Genomic DNA, 16,574 nt, shown 5'->3' on the forward strand with positions numbered 1-16,574 from the left:
GTGTGTCTTATCCTCCCTATGGGCCATATATATGACAATAACCTAACACTACTATCAGTTATTTCATTAGTTCAAGTGGTGGAGGTCTATACTGTGGATTGAAAGGCCAAACCCCACCCATGACACAAACTGGAAGTAAATATGGCTCCACATGATGGATTTTCTGTTTTCAATTTAAAAAAAGGAAATTACATCAAAGCAACTAAGTAAAAAAAAATGCTAAGGTGCAAAGTTAAGCATTCAAGTCAAGAAATGTTAGAATTAAGGTTGCCTGTAAAGCCTTAATTTGGCCCTTTTGTACATATGGATTATAATACAATCTTTAGTTACATGATCATATATTTTTCCATAGGATCCCTGCTTCATTCAGTATTTCTTTTATTGCCCACATTCAATGTGTGGCTCCAGGCCTTATTTTAGGCACTCTATCCAAACCCTGAAATGAATACGAAATACAGCACAAGGGGCTGAATCAAGACTGCACAGGCAACCTTAATTCTGGCATTTCCTAATTTTTGAGCACTTGACTTTGCAACCTTAACATTCTTTTAACACGGTTTTTTGGATGAATTATAATACTGTATTATATTTTGCCTGTGGCAGTTCAAGATAACAAATCCTTCTCCCTATGTCAACAATATCAATACCATAAAAGTGAAGTGTAGCCAGAGAATACCGAGAAGAGCTGGAGAAGAGCAAAGCACTGGGTTAATCTCACCTAGATTGACAAGAGTTCAGACAGGAAACCTGGATTTCTTAATCCTATTCATGTTCCCACAAAGCAGATAAACACAAGCGTGTTTAGGTGACACTGACAATTTGTTATAGTTTCATACTGAGCCTTACAGCGTAAGACATTTCATAATCATCTGCAGTGTTGCACGGTAATGTTGCAGTATGAGATCTCTCTAATGAAGGATTTTCTTATATCATCTCTGGCCATTGAAATCACTAGAACTTCTCATGGAGTAAGGTAGGACTCAGTGTAGGTAAAAGCAGTAGAATCTTAACCTATAATCACTGTTTTTATTGGCCTAAACGTGTAGTCCAAGATCCAGATTCAATGTGCAGATACGCGTGGGCAGATTTCATGTAGAGGGGTGCATGGCTACTTGAGGGTAAAATTTGACCCCAAATTTCTACACTCTATGTATATTATCTCTGGGCATTCAATAATTTTGACTTCATATTTCCAGTGTGTGACCTTAATTTTATTCATTCTGTTTTAAATATAATTCTAATTTTTACTTTCTATTGTACAGTGTCTTTAGTGAAAGGCTTTGAAATCATAACAATTTTCTGACTCTCCTAATAAGAATTCTTGACAGCCACCACCTTATTTACTTTAAAGAGAACATGAGTAATCATTCATGAATTCTCACAAAGTTATGCCATACAGATGAATAAATACTCCAAACCAAACATGCTATACCCTGTTCCTTTATGCCACAGCATGCTTCCCCTTCAGCATGGAAAGTAACAGAGTTATATGGGAAAATAAATCATCAAAAGATTTCATTTTGAAAAATCCTGCTTCATATCAGATAGATCGTCACTACTCACACCGTTGGGACACCACCACAATCAGCCTCAAGGAGTTGGTGGTGAAAACAAACCAAATATCTGGTACTTTTAAAGTATAATCTAATTGAAATGACAGCCTAGATTTCTCTTGTGGTAGAAGTTAGTAAGTGGGTTAATTCTTGGAATGATTCATGTTGTTTATTTTAAACTAACATCTTAAAGAAAATACAAAGAAAAGCTTTTGCAGCATAAATGTCTTTAACAGATGAAGAAAAGCTGCACCACACAATGCCACAGCAGTAAGGATGTAGTAACCTAATGTGGACTTCATCATGTTTTGCAAAAGTGCATGTTATCAATGAAAGATGATCAAGTATATTAAATTATTATTATTACACTATATTAGTGCTTAGGTTTATATCCTGGAATGAGTGCTCTGTATAAGGCTGCATAAATAATTTCTTTGACACTGAAAACTTGATCTTAAGAAACATCCTAGATCTAAAAAGCTCAGTGTTTACTAATGGAAGGTCAAGCCTCGTTTAACATCCAACAACTGAAAAATACATGAGCAAGAAGCAGAGAGTAGATACTCAAACAAGCTCCAGTGCGGCACAGCTCTTAAGCATGTGCTTAAGTTCATCTCTATTCAGATAAACACTTAAGCAAGAACTCTGAAATCAGTGGGATTAAAGCACATGACCAGCAGGTGGGTTGTGGAGAGGGGAGCCTGGGCCTTCCCATTCCACCGGGCTCTGACCCAGGGCCTTTTGGGGCTACTACTGGTCTGGTAACCAAACCCTCCCTGGGCCACTTCCTCCTGCTCCCCTGATCAGCTTAGCCAAGGATTTTCCCTTTTGGGGAAGTCCAAATCAAGTAAGTAAGAAGGGATTACCAGTGTCCAGGGTCCACAGGCAGGGATGAGGGGTATTTTCCTTCTCTGATTATTTCTGGGCAAGGCCCTTCCTTCCCTCAGGGAGGCCTCTTTTTGCGACAGCTGTGTCAGAAACTCTAGGCTTCCCTTTGCTCTGTGCAGCTGGAATTGTGGGCTGCAGATCTGCTCTCTTCCCACTCTGCCTCCCAAATGAGCTGTTTCTCTCCCTTTTAATTCCTCCACCAGATGGAGCATTTGCTGCAGGTGTGGCGGGGTGGGCTTGGCTGGGCCCAAAATAATCCCTTAACCTCTCGTTGCCCAGATTGGAAGTTGTACACCCCATCGCACACCCTCCCCCTCAAGACGGAGCCAGAGGAGCTGTGGCCATCAGATTGCTTCCCCCCTTCCCTGGAGAAGAAGTCAGAAGTGTGGTGGGCTTTGCCAGCTCAATGCTGAATTTGGAACGTGTAAGACTGGAGGGACAGATACCAGTGCATTAGGTGGGATTTTTATCCTTCATGGTTTTTAGCCATCTTAATGGGCATGGTTGGTGATGAACTTGAATGGGTTTCCCAGGACCAGGAGATAATATTGGCGCATATCTACCACTCATTTTACCGCCAAGCCCTCCCTCTCTATGACAGAGCAGGCCTGTTCTCGTGGGGACAGTTTGCAGCTCAAATAGAGCATGGGCTGTTGCTCCCCCTTTATTTCCTGAGATAAAATGGTGCCCACATCTGAAGCATCCGTCTGCAAAATGAATTCTTGGAGAAGTCCAGACTGAATAGGACTGGCTCTGTACATAGAAGTTCTTTCAATTTTTGAAAAGCCTTTTCAGAGGCCTCGGATCAGTGTATTTTTTGGGGGCTGTCATTCATGGCCAGATCTGTGAGAGGGGCTGCGACCATCAAAAAAACCTTAGTATAAACCAGCGGAAGTAGCCAATGAGTCCCAAAAAACTCCTGACCTGGTTCTTGGTGGCAGGGCATGGGGTTTCCTTGAGGACCTGGACTTTGTCTATAAGGAGCCGGACCTGGCCTTTCCCCAAAATGTATCCCAGGTAGGTAGTTTCTTCTTTCTGTTTTACATTTTGAAGAGTTTGTTGTCAATCCAGCCTGCCAAAGGGAATGGAGCACAGCTGCCATTTGTGCTAGGTGTTCTTCCCAGGTTTGGCTGTAGATGACTTCATCATCTAAATAGGCTGTGGCATACGAGTTATGGGGCTGCAAAACCTGGGCCATAAGGCATTGGAACATCACAGGTGCCCTGTAGAGTCCAAAGGGCATAGTTCAAAACTGGTAGAGGCCAAATGGGAGTGGCAAAGGTGTTTTTTTCTTGCAAGTCTGGTGTGAGTGGGATTTGCCAATACTCCTTTGTTAAGTCCAAAGTCCAATATATTGAGCCTTACCTAGCCAGTCTAGTAGTTCACCTACATAGGGCATGGGGTAGGTGTCAAATTTAGAGATCGCATTGACCTTCCTGAAGTTGATGCAAAATCAGACAGTACTGTCCAGCTTTGGGACTAAAATGACAGGGCTTCACCATTTGCTGTGGGATTCCTCAATGACCCCAAGCTCCAACCTGGTCTGGACTTCCTGCTTTACAGCCTCATGTACTTTCTGGGGAAGTGGCTGGGGGTTCTCCCAGATGAGCTGTCCTGGTTCGGTCTGGATGTGGTAGTGCATGTGGTGGGTCCTTCCTAGTTGGGAGGAAAACACCATCGGGAAGACTTTCACGAGACTCCACCTCTGGGCCCTTCATTCAGGGTGAAGTATAGTATCTGGGGACAGGACGTAAGGCACTTGGGGCCCCAGTTCTGGTTCATAGATGTAGGGGGTGATGAATAGGCTTTCTTGTTCTTTCCATGCCTTGAATAGGTTGATGTGATAGATCTGGGTGGGCTTCCATTTGTTGGGCTGTCTAACCTCATAATTGACTGGCCCGATTTGGCGCACAATTTTGTAGGGTCCCTGTCACTTGGCCAGGAGTTTAGACTTCGCACTTGGGAGTAGAAGGACCTGATCTCCTGGCCTGAAGGTGCATACCTGCACTCCCTTGTTACAGGAACATTCCTGGATCTGTTGGGAAATGAGGAGGTTTTCTTTAGCTAACGTTCCCACAGTCTCAAGTCTCCCCTGAGTCTCATCACATATTGTAAGACATTCTCAATTCTAGGCATTTGTCCTTCCTACATCACCTGGACCAGGTCAAAGATTCCCCAGGGTTATCTCCCATACAAGAGCTCAAAGGGAAGAGGATTGTGGGACTTCCCGAATGGCAAACGGGGATTGGTGAGAAATTAGCTGATCCCAATGACACAGGTCTTCTGGCATAAATCTTTTCAGTATCTATTTCAGAGTTCAGTTGAAGCATTCAACCGGACCACTCATCTGTGGGTAGTAAACTGAGATGCAGAGGGTCTTTATTTCCAGGAGATCACAGACTTGTTTCATCAAGCAGGATGTGAAGTTCGTGCCTTGGTCTGTGAGAATCTCCTTGGGAACCTCTACTCGAGCTAAGACTTTCAGTAATTCTGTGGCAATAGTCTTTGCACTGGTGCTATATAGGGGGACTGCCTCAGGATAGCAAGTAGCATAATTGACTTCCACCAATAGGTGATTGTATCCAGCTGCACTTTTTTCGAGGGGACCGACAAGATCTATCCCAATTCATTTGAAGGTGACATCAATGACTGGGATAGGGATGAGGGGGGCTTTCATCCCCCCCCCCTTTTAGCCTGACTACCTGGCATTCAGGGCAGGAGTTGCAGAAGTTTTTAACTTCTTGATGTATACCAGGCCAAAAGAAGTGGTCTAAGATCCATGCCAGAGTTTTCTCTTGCCCAAGGTGGCATGTGGAGGGGATGGCGTGGGCCAGTTGCAGGACTTCTTGTTGATGAGGCCAAGGGATGAGGAGTTGTGATTGAATTTCCCCCATCCGATGGTCTTTTTCCAGCCAATATAGTCATTCTTCCTGGAACTCAAAGTGGGGATACTGCACAGCCCAGTAGGGATCTACTACTTTGCCGTAAACTACTGGGAGTTGTTCATATGCATGACTCAAGGTCTCATCCTCCCTCCGGTCTTTCACAAAGTCTGCCTCTCAGATCAGTAAGTCCCCTTCCTGGAGCGAGGTTTGTAATGCCTCCTCATTAGGAGGATCTTCCAGTAGCACTTCCTCTTGGCAGAAACTCCTCCCCGGGGTCCTGCTCCTTGCCCAATCCAGCCATTGTCATCGGCCAGGATCCCTTGCCTGCCGTGGTTCCCTTGGGTGATTCCTCCGGGTTCCCAGGAGCAGGTTTACATCACCTCAGTATATAGGAGACATGCTCCCAATCTTGACCCAAGATAACAGGGTAGGCTAGAGTTGGGGCTAGCTCCCTTATGAATGGCTTTGTGTTCTCACCTATGGTGACCTCCATCTGGGCACTGTGATATGGTTTAATGTTCTCATGAATGCATTGTAGGAAGATGGTCTCCCTGGGGGTTTCAGGGTTGGAGACCAAGTTGTCCCAGACTAGGGTTTGCCCACATCCAGAGTCTACTAGACCTACTACATTGGTGCCATTTATTTGTACGGGGACTGTTACATTTGCTGGGGTGCACTTCTGGGCATGGCTCTCTGCCATTCATACTTGCCCATAGCTGCACTCCATATAGGGGCGTTCCTCATAGTCGTGGCTCTGATGCCCACATGAAAAATAGGTCCCCATGGTTAGCCCCAGGGCTGCTTCTTGGCAGCTGGGCCTCTGGGGATGTCTTCCCCCAGGTGCTTGGCCCCCTCGCACTTCCTGTCCTTCAGGTGAGAAAGTCCCTTGGGGCCCCCAGGCTTTCTGTTCAGGTGAGGTTGGAGGGCCTGGGCTTCTCATAGACTCAAAGGTCAGAAGGGACCAATATGATCATCTAATCTGACCTCCTGCACAATGCAAGCCACAGAACTTCACCCACCCACTCTTCCTGGGCTCCCAGCCCCAGGCTCCAGGGCTGGCTGGGCCCCTGATAGGCTGAGGCCTTTGGGAGCATCCTGTCTACTTTCTGTCTCCCCTGGCTGGCTTTTCCCATATGTCAAGGGGTTCCTCTGGCATCAGGCAATGGCTCAGGTGCGGGAGATAGAGCTGTCTTGGCTGTCAGATAGTTCTCCATCAATTACACAGCTTGGGTAAGTGACTCAGGTTGATGTCTGAGCACCTAGTCCCTACCCCCATTTGGGAGGATTTGGGCAAACTGCTCCACCAGGATGAATTCGGCCACCTCTACTCTAGCCTGCGTTTCTGGCTTTAGCCACCTCGAACACAGGTCTCGCAGCTTCTGGGCAATGACACGGGGTCGGGCCCCCGGAGACTACCTCTCCCCCCGGAACCGCTGATGAAAGGTCTCCTTTGTGACGTTGGGGTAGTGCAAGATGGCTGCTCTGACCTGAGGGTAGACCCGGACGGACTCTGCATCCAGTCACTGATATGTGGACTGCTTTGCCCCTGTAAGGTAGGGGACCAGCAGCATGGCCCACTGGCCATGGAGTCATTGGGCAGCCGTTACCACCCGCTCAAATATTGTTAGGAAAGCCTCAGGGTCATGTTCCAGGCCCATCTTTGTGAGCTTCACGGGAACAGGTGGAGGTCCAGGGCTTGGGCCCAGTCCCCCTGCCAGAGAAGCTCTGAGGGGCCCAGGGGGCTGCATCAATGCCACGACCTGGTGAACTAGCCTTTGCTGCTGTTATTGTTGCTAGGCCCCTAGGTCCCAAACCAGTTGCTGCTGCTGGGCGACCATTTGCTGCAGGAACTGTTGCTGGGCTGCCTGCTGCTGCTGCTGCTTCTCAGTCATCCACTTCAGCAACTGTTCTAAATCCATCATGGCTGGCCTACCAGACCATGTTGTTTTCAATCAGGGTGTTGGGCTGCCTAGATCAGTCAGTCCTCCTTTCTCTTGGGAGACATGGGGGGCCATACCCATGTTCTCCACCAATTTGTAATGGTCCTCACTCAGGGTTTGGTAAGGAAACGTAGCCTAGTGGTCAAGGCAACAACCGATGACTGGCAGGTGGGCTGTGGGGAGGGAAGCCAGGCCCTGCCACTCCACCAGCTCCCACCCATGGCCCTTTGGGGCTACCAGTAGTCTGGCAACCGAGACTGCTTAAGGCTGCCTCCCTGCCATTTCCTCTCATCACCCCACCCCCAGGTCAGCTTAGTCCAGGGCTTTCCCCTGTTGGGAAAGTCCAAATCAAATAAGTAAGAGGGTGTGTCCAGGATCCACAGGCAGCAGAGATACTTCCCTTCTCTGATTATTTCTGGGGTGGGTTCTCCCTTCCCCCAGGGACAGCCCTTTTGAGGAAGCTGAGTCAGAGACTCTAGGCTTCCCTCTGCTCTGCTCTGCTCTGCTCTATTCTGCTGAAGCTCTGGGTTGTGGGTCTGCTCTCTTCTAGCTGTGCCCAAATGAGCTGTTTCTCTCTCTCTCTTTTAGTTCCTCCACGGATGGACCATTTGTGACGGGGCGGGGCTGTCCGGACCCAAAATAATCTCTTAACTCCTTGTTCCCCAATACAGGGTTTTGCTGAGAATGATCACAGTGCTGGACAATGCAAAAAAATCCAGACAGTCCCAACTGCCAACTGGCTTTCAACTGCTCATAGTCTAAACAAGATAGACAGAGTGAAATTCTGACTCCCCCTGAAGTCAGTGGATCTTTTATCACTGATTTTAATGGAGCCAAGATTTCACATAGAATGTAGACAGAAAGCCTAGAAGAGGGCAAAGTGTAATAGCTAGACTTGTTTTTGTTCATATTATTAATAAAATTATTTGTTCTGATACAATTGTCTCAGCTCTTGAGGGCACTGCAGAAGAAATGAGTCTGTAGGAGGGACTGAACTGAAGAGAAGGCACTTGAGGTAAGAACATATTCAAGTTTCAAAGTGGTTAACCTCCCACATATGGATTCTCTACAGGGAGAATACCTGGCCTGCAGTTTGGATAGTCAGCGTGGCTATAGCGACATATCTGGCCAATAGAAGCATATGTCTTGAGATCCCTCCAGATATGTAAATATGCTCCTAATAACTGAAACCATACAATTGAAATGATTTTTAGGGAATATGAGGATAGGTATCTGCATGCATGTAAACTGGCACACACATACACACACCAGCGTATTCTCTCTTCTATGTGTGCACATAAATTCCCTATTGCTAATGGAAGATATACTTATACAACCAAAGGAATATATGCCCTGAATTCTATAAATAAAAGACTGGAGGTGAACAGGAATAAATTCCTAGTAATCCAATACGTAGATCTGACGCTCTAATAATATAGATATAAATTAGCACTTAATTGTAACATTTTACATCAAAGTATAATACAAAAATGAATTCTCACAGCTTGCTGTGAGGAAGATAAGTAGTTAAATGTTATCCCCATTTTATAGATGGGGAAAATGAGGCAGAGTGGTTAAATGAATTGTCCGGTGTCACATAGTGAGTAACTTGTAGATACAGGATTAGAACTCAAAGTCTCAGCCCGTGATTTAATCACTAGACATGCTGCCTAAATTTATGGCCTAAATTTTCAAAAGTGGGTAGTGATTTGAGATAGCTCAGTTTTTGGGTGGCCAACTTGAGACTCCTTAAAAGGATCTCATTTCAGAAAATGGATGCTCAGCACTTTCTACAAATCAAGTCCCTAGTTAAGTGTCCAATGTTGGCCATCCAAAAACAGACACACACAAAATCATGTGTTACTTTGGAAAATGTAGACCATTATACGATGTATTTATTAAGCACCTATCACTATCTTGGCACACACCCTAGATCAGTGGTCCCCAAACATTTTACCCCAGGCTACCCATTACTCTTGTCCACACCTCCTGCCCCCTGAGCTGGGGCTGGGAGTTGGGCCACAGTCGGGGGGGTCTGCAGTCAGGGCCAAGGCCCAAGGTGAGGGCTGGGCGCAGAGACCACGTGCTGCAACTGGGGGCCGAGACCGAGCCAGAGGCCAGGCGCCAAGACCGCGGCCAAACCAGGGGCCAGGTGCTGAGGCTGTGTCCAGGCTGGGGGCTGGGGCCAGAGCAAAGTTTGGGGCAGAGTAGGGCTGGGTGATGTTCCCTCCCCACCCCGGGAGGGGCTGGCCTGCGCCCTGCTGAGCCCCCCGAACACTCCTCTGCACCCCCCTGGGGAGGCCTGCCCCACAGTTTGGGGACCTCTGCTTTAGATACATGTACAGGTTCAGAGGAGGAAAGTCATACAATTTGAGGGGTAGATAAGGGTCTTTTGTTAAATAATTTAGCCCCTTCCTGAAAAGTAACTGGTTCTAATACTGTGCCTCATTTAAACCCAAAGGGAGAAAAATTGCCTTTTCTTTGCATTCAATCAAGACTCTGCTTAGGGTATATGGAATGACATAATATCCTTCCTGAAATCAGAGCCGCAGTTAGGGCCAGTATCCTTCAAACATCACCAGGTCCCAAAACTATGTTGCAAACAACTGAGTTTTCCTAATTGCCACAGAAACAATTTCTTCCATCAAACGCTGGCCAATGAAATATGTATTGTTCCTTCATAAATACAATAAGGTTTTCATAATTGTATCCTTGACCTTTTTCCAGAGCTCCACAGCCACCGATATAGAAAGCATTATTTGAAAGCGACAAATGCAGAAACTCACATCAACTTCTACATTATATTCCTGGGATTGAGAGGAATTAATGTTAGAGTAATACAGAGTAGCTAACACTACTCTATGTCTGTTTTAGTTAAGGGAATGAAATATCTTTGGCGTAAGCAAGCAAGAGCCAGACAGGAATTGCCTAAGAAAATGCTACCTTCCAGGTGAAAAATACATGGCATTCTCTTTCTTTCTGTATGGAGGTCCACATCTGACTTGGAAAATGAAAAGCTTCAGGAACAGTAATATATATTGATCTTCCTTTTAATTTAGAAAAATTAACACTAGTGGCTTTTAATTTAAGTTTTTCACATCTGCTCTAGGGTGCTTTGGAAGATGATTTGTTTTAAAATGCACACAGGCCAAAGGATTTTTTTTGAGTCTGATATGAATATATTTAGCCCGAACACTATACATTCTAGGAAAAATGAAGTGGTTGTAGTATATATATCAACATTAACAAAAAGACAAGTCAGCAATTATCTTCAAGGAAATGTGACAGAAGTTCTATAATCCTCTGACAATCACACAAGTTTTTCTAAAGAGTTTATTAGAGCAGCCCTTTTTCAACCCTCTTACAGTCTTAAGTAGTTTTTTTAAAAGTGATTGATCATTTGAACAGTACATAATATGTTTTGCATGTGTAGTTTTTACATGTAGCAGAATTATACACAGCCTGGTGTCATGACATTCAAGCAACTAGACGAGGAATTTCAGTCCCTTTAAGTTACCTGGAAGTTTATGATAAAAAGGCAATATAGATAAGTCACTGATCATGCACTATTGTGAATGTTTATGTTCCTTGTATGTGAATATAAAGAAATTACCTAGCAATAGAATGCTGTCACTGAATATTTTAAACTGAGTCTGCTGTTAGATTCAGTTCAGGCAAACACTGAAATCTGAAATATTAACATTAATCAGTGTGCAGAAGCTGACTTACAGACATTATACTAATAAGAAGCCAGTAAGAGCCAGTAACTCACCTTGCTGAATTTTAGTCAGTAGCTGATGGCGTGCAAGAATCCTGTTCATCCTATATGTAGAGCGTCTTGTAATCTGATCAAATCGTAAGTACATCTCTTGGCCCTCAGGTGACATAGAATTTAGAAGGTAACAGCCTGCGCCTGAAGTCCTGGACACCTGCCTAAACATTGCTGCCCCTTTAAAATGACCACTTCGGTCCCCTGTATGGTTATCCCAGATTCTAATCAACGTAATGAAAAAAAGAGGGGTAAGGAGCCCAAGGGAGCTGAAAAGAGCAGTGCCTTAAAAAAGAAAAAGGAGTGCCAAAAGCTACAACTCTGGATTCCAGCTCCCCTCACATGATCTAAAAGGACCAATCAGTCAAAGTAAAGAATGTGAAAGTACACAGTCTGCCTCACAGAGGAAAGTGAAGTCTGTTCAGGCATTTCCAATCCCACACAACATTGAAGGCAAATACAAATGGCATGCTTCTGAGCTGACTAAGCACTGGAGTGTGATAGGAGAGTTTGAGAAAACAAAACACACCATCTAGGAATACCTATTTTAGGCTGCAAAATTCCTTAGCATACAGAGCTGTGGAAAACCGCTTCCTCCTCCACTCTGCCACAGAGCTGCCTACTCCTTTCTTCAGAAGAGGCACATGCTAATTTTCTTAACATCAGACCACACAGTTTGCATAGAAAAAATAAACAGTCTAAGGATGGACTATCTAATCCAAATAATCACTTAGTACAACCAGTACCAGTGCAAATGAAACCCTTCCAGTGAAAACATAATTTAGCAGCAATCACATAACAGAAGTTAACAGAAATGTAATAAGCCCTAAAATTAATGTTACTGAAAAGTGGCTACCAAGTGAGCAGAAATTTGACATCCTTTTGGAGTATTTTTTGTTTGATGGGCACATTGTTTTCCATATATTCTTAAAATATTTGCTTTTGCAAAGCATCATATTCCCTCTGTATTTAACCACATGGAAGCGTTTGCCATTTGTCATTACCATCTGGATAACGAGTCCGAGTAATTCAAAATGTGATATGCCGTGTGGTGTATGGAATGGGTTAGCCTGCATGCCAGTTAATTTTTATAACATCTGTAAATATCAGTGATTTGGTTCACTACCTACCATAAGGGATAGCTCATTTCTAAAGGAGTAGAATCATTAACATGGATTTTTGTGATCATGACAGTTTCCAGTATGTGCACTGCTAATGCATAGGGAGCAGTTTGACAGAACTAGAAAGCAATTTCACTGAATCGCAGAAATTAGAAAAGGGAAAGACTTATAAACAGCTCATTTTGTTCATCCCTCTAAATTTGTTCATGGAGGTTGCAATTCACATAACAGCAGGAGGGCTGTGGAAAGCCCCAAATACAGCAGAACTATTATATTACACAGCATGAGATGATGGCATCTGTGATGTCAGCATGCAGGTGGATGCTGCATAACTTGCGCACCACTCAGTTAATTCTATACCAGTTTTACACCAGCCACGATGGAGAGAGGAATTTGGACTAGGCCTGGAGCATCGCTGCTGTATCTACAATTACACGATCCTAGTGGCCATGACCCTCCAAGTATGAGGGGCAAAAGGAGATTAGCCCCCATTTCAACCCCTGTTGATTCTATCTCCCCAACCCCTACATAGTTACTCCCCCATAATAGGTACTGAGATTTGGGGGCCAGAGGGAGTGTGTGTGTTGTCACTGAATGAATGTCACCTCTAATTATTCACTAATTCTCATCCTGTACAATAGATTCTAGAGGAGTGTTTTTGTCATGGGATAATTTATTGATATTTTGTATTTTATTCATGGTTGATCTAGGGTTACCATGCAGGAATAGGAGTTTGAGCAGCTGGGTCCTTGGATTTTCTGTAGCTGAGAACACTGCAGACATTCAAACTAGTGTCCTAGAAATAAAAGACCCCAGGACCCATTACCAATATCTAGAGCTGTCCGTATAGTCCCATATTTGCTGAATTCCTTCCCTAAGGTGCAGTGGCATACCGAGGGCAGGGATGGGGGGACTATGCCCCTGGGCGCCGGCCTGGGGGTGCTGCCGGCCTGGGGGGGCTGCCGGCCGGGCACTCCTCCTCGGAGCCGACCCCCCTGCTGTCACAGGCGGCCAGGGATGGCTGGGCTTTAACAACCCTGGCAGCCGCACTGACCCCAGCTCAGGCCTACCAGCAGCCAAGGACTCCCACTACGGGGGGAACACACAGCCTTCCGGCCCCTCTGCTCCGGCGCTGGATGCAAGAAGGGAGCCACGGGGACCCCAGATGCGCAGGGGCCAGGCAGCCAAAGGCGGGGCTCCGAGGCAGAGCCCATCACACCGCACCCTCGCCACCGCCAGCATCCGTCCGTCACTCCCAGTCCCCGCTGCCCCCACAGCGGGGATGGGGGAAGAGCGGGAAACAGGATCACAGACCGCCCCCCCATGGGGCGCTGCCGCTGCGGCTGATGCGGGGCACAAATGTAAGTATGATATACCACTGCAAAGGTGGCTATGTTTTCATGAAGGACAGAGGAATCTCTGGAGAGTCACAGAAAAGATTTGATGATAGAATCATAGAAGATTAGGGTTGGAAGGGACCTCAGGAGGTCATCTAGTCCAACCCTCTGCTCAAAGCAGGACCAACCCTAACTAAACCATCCCAGCCAGGGCTTTGTCAAGCTGGGCCTTAAATACCTGTAAGGATGGAGATTGATGTTCAATTAGAAAAAAAAATAGCACTTGGAAAAAAGCATGGGCAGATTTTATTCTTTTGTATGCAAAGAAGGGGAAATACTCTGTGGCTTTCTTTTCCCTGTCATGTGGGGGTCAGAGGAGGGAGATGAGCTCAACTGCAGTTGGTTGAGATGGCCATGCTTAGCTCTCCTTTAACTCAGCCAGTCCCCCAAGCCAGGCAGAGGTAGGGTGCCAATTCGGCTTCGATTTTTTTCACAGCAGAAAACCCTGGATAATAAATTTTCTGAATACTCCTGAGTGTCAGCAATATTCACGCTATTTAGCCAAAGTGATTTCACTGCTATTTGGAAGAGTTTTTTGATCAGTCCATCCCTGCTGTATAGTCTATTTTGTATTAGTTTTTCTTTTATTCTCAGTATGTTTATGTTGCATTTATTGAAAAATATGAGTTCTTTCCTTGAGCCACATATTACTTATGCAACTTTATAGATGCTAATCATAAAGCCTTATGAAGCCTAATGGATAAATTTGCTATATTTCAAAACATGCAGTTCAGATCCTACAGGGATTTTTTCTTTTCATTAAAATGTGGAGAAACTTTTCCTGTCAGTGGGATTATAGCTTATTTCTCATGAATTTTCCAAAGGAAAAAAAGAGTTTAACAAAAAATGTAAACCATAAAAAAAACACCACCACAACAGTTCAGCTTTATGCCAACATGTAATAACTAGGAAATAACCTCACATGGTCATGATGAGACCAGCTGTGCACCTCACAGGGGAGTAAGGAGGTATAACAAGCCCCCCATCCTTCCCTGTAGGCTACACACAGCACCAGAACCTAGGTGGCAGCAAGAACAGCTACAGACAGCTGCCACTTCCCACCTATGCAGGTGGGCAGGATCTTGGTTCTGCCGTTACAAGTGAGCACATCTCTGTTGGCAAAAAGGACAACAAAAGCTGCACCTGCTAAAGGGTGGCACAGTTTATTTCTTCCTGGAGCAAAGTGGTTGCATGGTTACAATCCAGTCCTTAAACAGTAGTCATACTAAGCAAGAAACAATCAGAGTTAGTTGACCCTCCAGCGCTCTGTTTAAAGCTGCCATATTTCCGTTTATGAGCACTAAAAGAGCAAAGCTAACTCTAATTGTGTGCTATTTAATGTGACTATCATCTCATTATGTGTTTATTTTTGAAAAACGTACTGGTATCTGTATAAGTGCACAGAGTATCCTGAACCACAGATCCTCTAGATGAAAGGTGCTACATACTCACAATTATATTTCAAGGTTAAATTAATGCCCCAGAGCAAATTCTATCGACTGATTCTTAAATATACAGTTTAAGGAGGTTGGACATTTGTTTACAAGATGAAAACTTCCATCTGTACTATACAAAGGTTGCATAGTAACCTTCAGAACTTCTGAACAAGTATGAAACATACAGATTTTTGGAACACAACATGGTCCGCGGGATGGGGAAGCAGACCTGACCTCTGTTTTGTTCCTGGCTCTGCCACTGAGTCATAAAATGGTTTGCCTGATTTCTCTTTGTCTCAATTTGCCCATCTGTACAATGGGGAATTTTTTCATAGTAAAAGTGGAAGTGCAAAACTGAAAAATTTCAGCCATAACCCAACATATTTCAGCAAAAACCTGAAATATTTCAATTTGGAAATGCCCTGACAGTGCCTTGTGGGAATTGTAGTTTGGTTTCCTCATGTTCCAGTTCTCCTCTCTGTGCTGGGCTTCCCAGCTGGACTACATCTCCCATGATGAATACTTGGGTTTGGCAATGCTGTAGTTCTCTCAAAGATCACTCCGTTAAACAACTATCTAAGAACAGCATGGTGTTTCTAATTTGCTTATCATCACAGTATCTAAGTATTGATGAAACTGACAAAGCCACATTGTGGTCTGCCCCATACTGAAAAATAGATGTTTTTTGCATGTTTTGCATGCATAACTAAAGAGCAGTCATCAACAGCATTCGAAATTTCCCTCCATTTTGTTCAGCTAAGGATTCTGTAATGCGGTGAAGAGCACATTGCGCAATATATTGTAGAAACTCTAAATTATATTTGATTAAAGTCTCCACTTACAATCAGCATTTCTGAGCATACCGTTAGTGTAAGATTATAAATCAGTTTCTGTTCTGCAGTTAGGGCTGGCCTGAGAATGCTGGTGCTTAACATGAGACAAGATTATAATAGTCCCAGTCTTTCCAGTGTGAGATACAACTATTGTGTGCTAGGTGACAGAAGTTTTTAGCATGGAATTTATGGTTCTCACACAATAAATGAATAACCATGTGATCTTACTGCTACAACCCCTTTTCCCCTCGATTATTACTTGCATTGAGCAGTTAAGTCACATCAATTAAATCACACCTATGCTTTCTCTTAATTTTAAAGCACTAATGCCATGAGACTCACATTGTTTCCTTGTCAAATTACCAGCACAGATGATATTAACACCAATTATATGCAATCACAAAAAGTTGGAAACTCCCAAACTCTACTTTCAAGTCACTGAAGAGATGCATACTTTTGCTGTTATTTTGTTGCTCTTTGTATAGTTCTATTTGTAGTAGGACATTTGAGTTGTGAGATTTTGGTTATATTCAGTACCTGGTACGCATCTTATGAGCATCTCTTTTTTTTAATAAAGCTATAAGGTAGTTTATGAAACACCAGCAAGCAGCAACCTTTTTCAAATTCAGGAGGTGAGAGGGCATGTTTTTGTGGGAGATAAATGAACCTTAAAGCAGAGCTGTGTTTGTGACTAGTGCCTCCACTTTGATGACCTAGGTGGTGCCTGTTTAAACCTTGCCCATGTAAATACT

At 44.4% G+C, this 16,574-nt stretch overlaps 1 protein-coding gene across 5 annotated transcripts in view; it reads right to left on the reverse strand.

Moving 5' to 3' along the window:
• Positions 1–16,574, reverse strand: part of STARD13 (StAR related lipid transfer domain containing 13) — a 375,055-nt gene that overhangs the window by 137,385 nt on the left and 221,096 nt on the right. Inside the window, exon 1 of one of the 5 annotated variants that reach the window (XM_067562978.1) lies at positions 2,420–2,586. The exons of the other annotated variants lie outside the window; for them this stretch is intronic. The gene's annotated coding sequence lies outside the window, so the exon portion shown is untranslated. Of the gene's footprint in view, positions 1–2,419; positions 2,587–16,574 lie in introns of those variants that run through there. 5 annotated transcript variants of the gene reach the window in all.

The sequence above is a fragment of the Emydura macquarii genome, unplaced genomic scaffold (assembly GCF_026122565.2).
Source record: "Emydura macquarii macquarii isolate MOO-44397 ecotype Brisbane River unplaced genomic scaffold, CSIRO-AGI_Emac_v2 contig_2473, whole genome shotgun sequence".
Classification (NCBI taxonomy): domain Eukaryota; kingdom Metazoa; phylum Chordata; order Testudines; family Chelidae; genus Emydura; species Emydura macquarii.